The following is a 10,746-nucleotide window of genomic DNA, read 5'->3' as shown; positions in this document are numbered from 1 at the left end:
AATTGTAGCTTTTTTCTTTTTTTACTCTGCACACTCAAGATGACCTATTTCATGGTAGATAATACTTTATCCTACATTTTGATTTATTTCCATTATTGTTTAATGTGTTGTCTAATTTCTGTTATCATTTTTCCTTTGATTTTCATATGTAATTTAGAAGAATACTTAAAAAACTCCAGACACATGCATATTTTCTTATGATCTTACTGGTTTCTAGCATAATTACTTGCCAAAAGATCTTACTTTCAGTGATTTTTACTTCTTTGAAACTTGCTGTCCATTTTCTAGATGGTTTCAAAGTACAATATAATCTATTTAGTTAATTTGATAAGCATGTGACTCACATCTGTTTTCTTAAATTAGTTTAAGACTGGTTGTTATGCCCATTAAAAGACAATTATACCATTTCCTTGTGACTATGAATTGTCTTGTTTCTCCCAGTGTTTCTCTCAATTTTTATTCTGTGGTTCAAGGTCATGTTTCTAGGGGCATGCGAATTTTGAATTGAGTCTTCTTGATGAGCTGAGTCTTCCATTAGTGAGTCTTACCTCCATTGTTGTGTCTCACTTCTGTGGTGGGTATGTCTGCTGTTCATATAGCCAGCTCAGAGTATTTGGGGTCAATATTTGCAAAATGTCTTTTGTCATTTACTTTCAGCTTTACAGTGGTCTTATACTTTAGATAGCTATCTTGCAAGGAAGGAGCATATTAGATTTTAAAAATGTAGTGTGGCATTTTTTGTCCTTTTTTGGATCATTCGGCTTGTTTGCCTTAAATACAGTTACTGATGTTTTGGGTCTAAATTCGCAGTCCCATACGTATCTCTCGTCTCACATTTCTGTGTTTTTATCCTTTTTCTTTTCTTACATATTTTAAACTGATACTTTTTTTAAAAAAGCATTCAAATTTCCAACCTCTCCAGTAGAACAGAAGTTATGCTCTATATTTCTTTTACTGGTTATCATGAAATTATATAGTGTTATTAACTTATCTAGATAATGCAATCTAACCTTAATTTCATTCTGTAAAGTCAGAAACCAGTTTTTAGACTTGGTTCATGTCTTATAGCTATATATGTGCTTATTGTTGTATAATGTATTTCCTTACTTAAAACACTCAGTGAAATAATATCAACAGTCTTTTTTTTTTTTTTTGGCTCAACAGTCTTATAACACTAGTAATATTGGTACTAACAGTATTGTATTAGCAATGATATTAATATTCATAGTCATTTTATTTATATTTATTTCATTTTTATCCTTTCTTTGCTTTTCATTGTTTTCTGACATTTCTGACTTTTATTCTGGGGTCATTTCCCTTGTGCCCAGAGGGCCCTTTTATATTTTTAGAAATTCTCTTATTTCAGTTCACTTGGTACAAGACACTATTTCTATTCCTAAAAATATTTTTATTTCACCTTTAAACTTTTCTCCAATTAATTAAATTTTTGGATATAAACATATCACAAAATTAATCTTTATTGAAATGATATGATATTTAAACAACTGATAGCCTTTTTGGAAATAAAATGTTTGATGTACAACCTTGAAAAAGGTAACTTACTGCAAAATTCACCCTCTTAAAGTTTTTAGTGATTTTAGTATACTTACAGGGTTGTTCAACCATCATCACTACCTAAATACAGAACACTTTCATCATCTTAAAAACAAAGCTCATATACATTAGCAGTGACTTCTTGTTCTTCATTCCTCAGTTCTTGGCAGTCATTAATCTACTTTCCGTCTCTAAGAATTTGCCCAATATGGGTATTTGGCCTGAACAGAATCATGCCACATGGCTTTCTGTGTCTGGCTTCTTTCATATAACATAAAAATCTAAGTTCCAGCCATGTTGTAATGTGTCAGTATTTCTTTTTATGCCTGAGTAAAAGTAGTCCATTGGCTAGATAGATGACATTTTGTATATTCATTTATCAGTAGGTGAACATTTGGGTTATTTTCACTTCCCTTGGCTATTATGAGAAATGTGCTATGAATATATGTTTCATTTCTTTTGGTTTGTACTTAGGGGTAGCACTGTTAGGACATACAACTAGTCATTGTTTAACTTTTTAATTAACTGCCAAAGTATTTCTAAAGATTCCATGACATTTAAATTCCTACCAGCAACTTCTCTGTATCCTTTCTACAACTCCTTGTTTTCCACTTTTTTTTCCAGGTTTTAAAATTATAGCTATCTTAGTGGGTAGAAAGCAATATCTCCTGTGTTGATTAGTATGTTGCTAGTGACTAGCAACATGGAACATCTTTTATGTATTTATTGGACATTTGTATATCCTCTTTGGAGAAATAACTATTCAAATTCATTGCCTGCTACAAAATTGGAGCATTTGACTTCATTGAGTTGTAAGAATTCTTTATATGTTCCACTAGTCATTTACCAGATATATGGTTTACAAATAATTTTCCCTCCAACTGTGAGTAGTCTTTTCTCCTTTCCTATCCCTTGCCCCTTCCCCTTCCCTTTCCCTTTCCTTTTCTCTTCCTTCCTGTTCTTTGTGGTACAGAAGACTGATCCCAGAGCCTAGTGTATGTTAGGTAAGAGCTCTACGCTTGAACCATTCTCTGGGCCCTTTTATTCTGTATATATTTTTAATTTTTGGTTGTTATTATAAAGGTGATGTACAGAGAGATTACAGTTACATAAGTCAGGTAATGAATGTATTTCTTTTTGGACAATATCAGCCTTTCCATTGCTCTCTCTCAGCTTTTCCCTCTTGTTCCTACCCACAACTTGTATAATATATTTTCAACATCCTCTCTAGTAAATAACACTGCTGGTTTTGTTCACCCTTGTCTCTGCATTTCTGTGCTATTACCTTCCTGCTATTACCGTCCCAAAGATAGATAAATGAACAAACAAGATACAAAGAAAATACAACTAAAACAGCAACAAAGGAAAAAAACCTCTTGTTTCCATTTCTTGGAGTTCATTTTGGCAAATATCATTTTATATAATCAGACTGTATTTTGTGTTTGAGATAAGGTCTTGCTAACTTTGCCCAGGTTGGCCTGGAACTGTCGGTTGGCCTGGAACTGTCGGTTGGCCTAACCCAGTCTTCTGAGTAGCTGGTATTGCAGGTTACTTTCTTGATAGTATCCTTTGACACACTAAAGGTTTTAATTTTGATGAAGCCCAGCTTACTTAAGTTTTCTTTTGCTGCCTGTCTTTAAGTATTTAATATACTATTGAGCGGGGCACCAGTGGCTTATGCCTATAATTCTAGCTACTCAGGAGACTTAGATCTGAGGATTGTGTTTCAAAGTCAGGAAAGTCAGTGAGACTCATATAGTTAACCACAAAAAGCTGAAAGTGGAGCTGTAGCTCAAGTGATAGAGCAGTAGCCTTGAGCACAAAAGCTCAGGGACAGTGTTTAGGCCCAGAATTCAAGCTCTGGGACAGGCAAAAAATGAAAATAAAAATAAGGTACTATTGGTGGGCTGAAGGCATAGTGTAGTGGGTCCATGGGAGGTGATTAAGCCTTGAAGGCATTACCGATTTTCTTCCCAGAGCGCTCTCTCACACTTGCTGAAAGCACTTCAAGAACAGGTTGCTATCAGATCTCTGGACGTCTTCCTGAATCGCCCTTGCCTCACTACTCATGCATGTCTTCTGCATGTGTTCATTTCTTCTTCTGCTTCTCTACTGTGCTGGGAGCCCTAGCCAGGATACCGCCTTTTGCTTTTTGGGCTCTCTAGCCACTAGAATCTTTTTTTCTTTTAAATTAAATTTAGTTTTTTTTTTTTTTTTTTTTTATTGTGAAAATACTGTACAGAGGGGTTACAATTACACGGGCAAGGTAATGAGTACATTTCTTTTTTCTTTTTTTTTTTAACTGTAATTTTTTTTGTCTTTTCTTTTTTGGTACTGGGGATCTAACCCAGGACATTGCACTTGCTAGGCAAGCGCTTTGCCACTGAGCTACATCCCAGCCCATGAGTACATTTCTTATCAAGCATTGTTGCCTCCTCCTTTGTTTCCTCTTCCCATCACTTCCCATCTCCCGCCCCGGCCAAAGTTGTAAAGTTCATTTTTCTACATAACAACTTGTACATCTCATTGTTGCAATGGGTCCACCATCCCCGCCACAAATTATACCTACATCAAATACGGTGAAAGCAGGGGTTATACCGTGGGGGAGGGACATACAAAACTAGCCACTAGAATCTTGAACCAAATGACTCTCTTTATATGTTATCTAGGCCTAGGTCTTTTTTTTATTTTTAAATTTTTATTTTTTCCTTTTTTACTAGCAACATAAGTTGTGTTTTTCCAGGCCAGTACACGAGATTTATTAGTTATAAGTCCTTTTTTTTTGTAGATTCCTGATGATTTTTAACTCTTTAGATGTGGCTTACTTTTTTTTTTTAACATTTAAAGAAGATTATTTAAAATCATTATTTCATATACCAAACATTGTAACTTCCTTAGGAACAATTTGTTTTGATTCCCCTCCCCTCACCCCCCGTTGTTGAAAACTCTACATGTAAAATAATCTAAGTAGAAAGTCTGGATTTCAGATTCTTCTCCTTTTCTTGTAATTCTTTTGTTGTAGTCACTGCTTGTTAGAGTAGTTTTTGTTTGTATAGTAACCTTCCTAAACAATTCTATAAAGTCCATTCTTTGCCATACATGTCTGTTGACATCTCTACTTGCTGGCATAGTGGTCAGCCAATCATTCGATGGGGGTTTCCTTGGATGCCAGGCATCAATAAGTCCTTTACTCTTTCACAGAGGGTCTGTGTGTGTTTGGATATGCTTTAACCCTTAACCTACCAGTTTACAACTCTGACTTAGCCCTCTCTTCCTGCTTGTGCAGTCTCCCAGTCAGCCCAGGGTGAGAGTGCTCTCAACTTTTTCTCTGAGCAGTCTCATAACTTTGAACTCGTATGTATGCAATGCGCCTTTTAGATTTCCATGAATCTATCAGATTTCCAAATTTCATTCTTAGGAGGTTTCTCTCCTAAGCTTTTGGGTTAGTCTGTCATTTGCTCTCACTGTTGTTCAGTGTCTCTGCTAGTCACAGAATTAAGCAGTTGCCTCTAATCATTTTGACAGAAATGTCTTAGGAAAGTACTTTTCACGTTGGGCGAGCTTTGAGTCAGGCCTAACAAAGTCAGCCATATAAGTGCAAACTTTGAGTTGTCCCACATGACAGTTCTCTGGGAGTAAGGCTGGAAGGAGTGTCAACTTGTTCTGTTCCTGGGATGGCTTTTAGGCTGTTGGTTTTTAAGACTACTGTGGAATAGAGAGGTTGGGTGGGGAGAGTAAGAATAATAAGGAAAATTAAAACACTATAGATAATCCCTGGATATGCAACTATCTTTAACGCATGCTTCTCAGACTGTACAAAGCTTTCAGTCGTAGAGGAGGCATTTTAGTTGAGGAGTCCTGAGGCTGCTAGCTGAGTAGAACAAAGCTGTGGCACCCGGAAGGACTAGCTTGGTGGCTTCCCAGGACTCCTGCAGCTTCCGGGTTTCAGTGCAAAGGGAAGGATGGCTTCTCCTCATCTGGTTCACAGTCGGCATCTGTGTCAGGGAGAGAGAGAAGCCCTGTAGTGGTGTGACAGACCGAGCCATTCTTCAGCTGAGTCTTCACGGGCCTTTTTGTGTGTACACTTTGAGCCTTATGTCTTATTGTTGGGGTGCAGAAGGTGACTTGTCCTACTTGGTGAAGTCCATATGTCTACTTTCTCTAGATTCTTTATCGCTCTCGAGTTGTTTTTTCCCCTGTAAGCTTACATATTTATTTGATGCTCTGCTGAGCCGTGTGAATAACAGTCCTCTGACAGCTGGCACTCCTTTGTCTCTTCTTCCTGAGCTGGAGGTTGGATGTGCACTTGGATGCCCTCCTGTGACTGGGGTAACAGTTTCAAGTGCTTTACAGTACAGGAAGTAGGTCTTCCTCATTGCCAGCTGCCTGACAATGATTTCTATCCTGGTATCACCCCTCTTCAAAGAATCCACTCCTGTATTAATTCATCTCTGTTGAAATATGTATTTAATCATAGAAAAGTTTAAAAAAAAGAAATTTTCTGACCTGAAGTCTTTCTTTGGGAATTAATCTGACCCATTTTTTTTTTTTAAGTTTCTCTCTGCTTCGCCACTGCCTGGAAATGAAGCTGTATTTTCATGACAGTTTTCTGGGAAGGTCTTACAAAAGCAAGCATGGAAATCCATCTTTACATTTTTTGTTGTTGTTGTTGGTTGTAGGGCCTGAACTCTGGGCCTGGGCACTGTCCCTCAGCTCTTCAGCTCAAGGCTCGTTACTGCTCTATCACTTGAGCCATAGCATCACTTCCGGCTTTTTCTTTATGTGGTGCTGAGGAATCGAACCCAGGGCCTCATGCATGCAAGGCAAGCGCTCTACCACTGAGCCACCTTCCCAGCCCTATTTTTTTAAAACTAGGTTCATAGTTGAAAATTAAGCCTATCTTTTATAAGAAGAAGAAATGAAGAGGATGAGGCGGAGGAAGGGCCCTCGAGACTTCACTTTTCTCGGAATAAGGTAGAAGTAAATAAGATAAATGAAGTAGATGAAGAATCAGTTTTGTATCCAAGGTGCAGTGCTGAGGACAGCTTGGGGAGCCCCATGTCTGCCTGCATGGCTGGTGCTGGGCCCCTTGCTTTGCATCTGTTTCTTCTCTGAAGAAAGGCAGCTGGGAGCGTCTGGCTTGGGCTTCTCCCGGGCTGCTGTGGGAGTGAAGTAAGATGAGTAATGTGCAAACATGTTTAGAGCTGAAGCTCTCTGGGTAGATAAAGCATTATTATTTCATCCTGCAGTACTTTTAGGTATAAATAATTTATTTAGCTCACTAAGTTCATCCTCTGAGGACAGATGCTCCTACAATCAGGTGCCCAAACTGGCCCTGGGATCTGACGGCATTAAAGAGGAAGGGTTTCTGTGAGCACACCCTTCTGAATTGTGTGGCATTGGTGCTGTGTTAGTCAGCCTCACATTACTGTGTCACATACCCACGGCAATGAAAACTTCCAGAGAGTAAAGATTTATTTTAGTCGATAACTCTGGAGGTACAAGATTGGGTGAGCTCTACAGATTGAGGCTCGGGAGGAGGGCTGCGCATCCTATTAGAAGCATACAGTGGGGCCAGACGTCAGAGAAGAACTGAGAGACGTGGGTCTTACAACCTTCTTCAGGAGGAACCACCAGATGACCAAGGACAGCCCTCTAGGTCCGTTCCTTTAAGGTGCCACCAAATTCCAGTACTCCTACCTTGAGGATCCATTCTCAGCACTTGAACCTTCTGGAGATGCAATCCACATTCAAACCATGGAGGCCTTGATTCTTACTAATGTCTTCCATAACCTCCTTTGGTCACTCTGTCACTGAATTGTTTTGATTAAGTATAACTTTAGTTAAATAGATAGTAATGAATCAGGTTCTTTGCTTACTGAGGAATTGTTCATCTGGAAGTAGCAATAGTTCTCCAGGTTGCCTTATGAAGCTGAAGGTTTGGAGTTAATGGCTTTCCAAAGACAAGCTACATATTGTTCCTACAACTAGTGTGTAGGCAGACATTGCCGTAGTGCACTAGGATGGATTGTGGACCCTTGATGCCTCCAGTGGTCTGTGGCCCTGTCTTGTTCCCCTTCATTCTGAAGCTGTGCTGTAGTCCCCACATAGAATTACCTCTGCTCCTTGTTCATTTCATGTTAGTAAGGGCTTTGGACATGGACCCATTTCTGTTTCCCATGCCCTGGATGTTACTGCATCTCCTGAGCACAGCTTTTCCTGGGCCAGTTGGGATGTGCTAGAGCCTTGGGATATCCTGGGTGCCCTGTAGCAAGGGCCTGGGTTTGTAGGATTGAGAAAGTCAAGTTCGTGGCCATTCCTTTCTGGGAATCAGAGGGTGCATCAATTGAGACAGCATATAGCTTGGTGAGTCATTCTTTACTCCTGTGCCCAGCCAAGGCTGAGGTCTAGGCTGGTCTGTCTGCCCGGTGTCCTTGCTGCAAGGATGGTTTTGTCCAGGTATCTATGCCCCTATAGTCAGGCAGTGCACCGCAGGTAGTCACGGGTAATGCCCCACTTCTGTGCAGTGTCCAGTGGGCAGGGTGAGGATTGGAATCCCAAGCTGGAAAGAGCTTATGAGTGACTACTGAATAAAGATTAAAGTGCAACTCAGAGAGGACAGAGACATCGTGAAGGCTGTGGTTTTTGAGTGTTTGCTAAGGCTGGGCTTGAAATTGAGCGTGCTAATATCAGCACGCTGGAGGACTACCTTATTACCCTGTTTATTCCCTCTGTTACACCCATGGTCAGCCAGGAAAAGACTTTGATGTTATCTGGAAACCTTTTACGTGGCAGTTCAAAGCTGTTTTCTTAATGGCATCATAGCCTTCTGTTCTCTTTTGCTGCAGTAGTTTTTCATTGGTGACCTTTCACTGAAGATGCTAGTGAGGTGGCAGGGGCTTCAGACAAGACTGGAGTACCAGGGGGCTGGGAAGCTGGCTCAGTGGTAGAGCGCTTGCCTTGCATGCCTGAGGCCCTGGGTTCAATTCCTCAGCATCACATAAGCAAAAAGAAGAAAGCCAGAAGTGGCGCTATGGCTCAAGTGGTAGAGCGTTAGCCTTGAGCTGAAGAGCTGAGGGACAGCGCCCAGGCCCAGAGTTCAGGCCCCACGACCGGACCCAAAAAAAAAAAGACTGGAGTACCAGCCCCTACTTGCAGTCATATGCTCCTCACTGAAGTCAGCACCACTGAAGAATGTTCAGATGAAACAGAAAGAATTAATTTTGTTAAAGTTTGATGCTTGAGTACTAGTAGGCTTAGATGTTGTGTTCCTGAGGCTAGAGGCTTGATGTCTTGTTTGGTTGTGTAGGTGTGATGTGGAAGAGGCTCGTGGGTCATTGAGGACATGGTCTAGGAAGGACTTATAGGACAGTTCCAGTGAGACCCCTGAGGCATTTCTTGTGTTGTTTTGAAAGCTTGAGCCTGAGCCTGACTGATGAACCATTGTGTGGCTTTCTGGTTTTTTTTTGGGTCCGGTTGTGGGCCTGAACTCTGGGCCTGGGCACTGTCCCTCAGCTCTTCAGCTCAAGGCTAGCGCTCTATCACTTGAGCCACAGCGCCACTTCTGGCTTTTTCTGCTTATGTGGTGCTGAGGAATCAAACCCAGGACCTTATGCATGCAAGGCAAGCACTCTACCACTGAGCCACCTTCCCAGCCCCCCATTGTGTGGCTTTCTGTCCGGTGATGTGACTCTACATGTACTCCTGCCTTCATGGTGCCATTGCTGTTAGGTTGTCTGTCACTAGAACCTAAACTAATCTTGAACTTTCAACCTTCAAAACTACAAGTCAAACCTATTTTCTTTATGAGGTTACCTAGCTTTAGTTATTTTGTTCTAGTAATGAAAGTTGAATGTCTTTTATTTATTTAGTTTTGGTACTAGGGATTGAACTCAGGGCCGCACACTTGCTAGGCAGGCACTCTACCATTTGAGCCAGGCCTCTAGCCCATTTTTATGGGTACAGCCCATTTTAAGGGTAAAGTCTTGCTTCTTGCCTAGACTAGTCTGTGCTCCATGTTGCAGGAGATGACAGGCACACAGCACTGTGCTCAGCCATTGTGCCTCCTCTGTAGTTAGGATAACAAGCACATAGTACTGTGCCCAGCCATTGGTTAAGATGGAATCTTGCAAGCTTCTTTTTTCCTGGGCTGTCCTCAATCCATGACCACTCCTTTTTCTGTTCCCTAAGTAGCTATAATTATAGGTTTGAGCCATCATACCCAGCTCTGTGTGTGTGTGTGTGTGTGTGTGTGTGTGTGTGTGTGTGTGTGTGTGTGTGTGTGTGTGCATGCATGTGTGCACGTGCGCACATGCATGGGTGCACAAGCATATGTGTGCACTGGTATTGGGCCTCTTGTATGGCTTTTTTGTTTACAGCTGGTAGTCTACCACTTGAGCTGCATCCCTACTCCTGGCTTTTTGGTGGTTGACTGGAGTTAAGGGTCTGGGTCTTGGATTCATCATCTGGGCTGGCTGCAAACTTCAATCCTCAGATCTCAGCCTATTGAGTAGCTAGGGTTACAGGTCTGAGCCATCAGCTGTGAGTACTTTTTGTTTATCAATTTTTTATGATTATTATAATAAAGGTGGTGTACAGAGCTGTCACAGTTACATGAGTCAGGTAGAGTACATTTCTTTTTGGACAGCCACCCCTTCCCTCCCAGTTTTTCCTCCCTTCCTCACCCACAGGTTGTATAGTTCATTTTCAACAGTGTCTAGTGAGTATCACTGCTGCAATTTTTCACCCTTAGTCTCTCCATTTCTGTGCTTCCCCTTTCCTTCCCAAAGACATATAAATGAACAAATAAGACTAAAAGAAAAGAGAATGAAAACAGTAAAAAAGGAAAAAACCGCATTTCCATTTCTTGGAGTTCATCTCAATAAATATTATTTTATATGATCAGAGGCATAGAGGCATTGTGTTCCTCTCCTAAGAGTATTCTCATTTGGTCTGACTGTGTGTGAATGCCTGGAGTACTGTACTGTATAATTTATTATGACCCAGTGAATGTTAGATGTAGCTTCTACATATGAGAGAAAACATGCACCATTTTTCCCTCTGAGCTTTGCTTACCTCACTTAACATGATTTGTTCTAAGTCCATCATTTTCCTGCAAATGGCATAATATTCTTTCTAATGGCTGTGTTAAATTCCATTGTGTATAGGCACCACATTTTTTTGATCCACTCA

This window comes from Dipodomys spectabilis, unplaced genomic scaffold, assembly GCF_019054845.1.
Source record: "Dipodomys spectabilis isolate Male_0828 unplaced genomic scaffold, ASM1905484v1 ptg000184l, whole genome shotgun sequence".
NCBI classification, from domain to species: Eukaryota; Metazoa; Chordata; class Mammalia; order Rodentia; family Heteromyidae; genus Dipodomys; species Dipodomys spectabilis.
The sequence above is the reverse complement of the archived record's forward strand: the minus strand, read 5'-3'. Positions refer to the sequence as shown.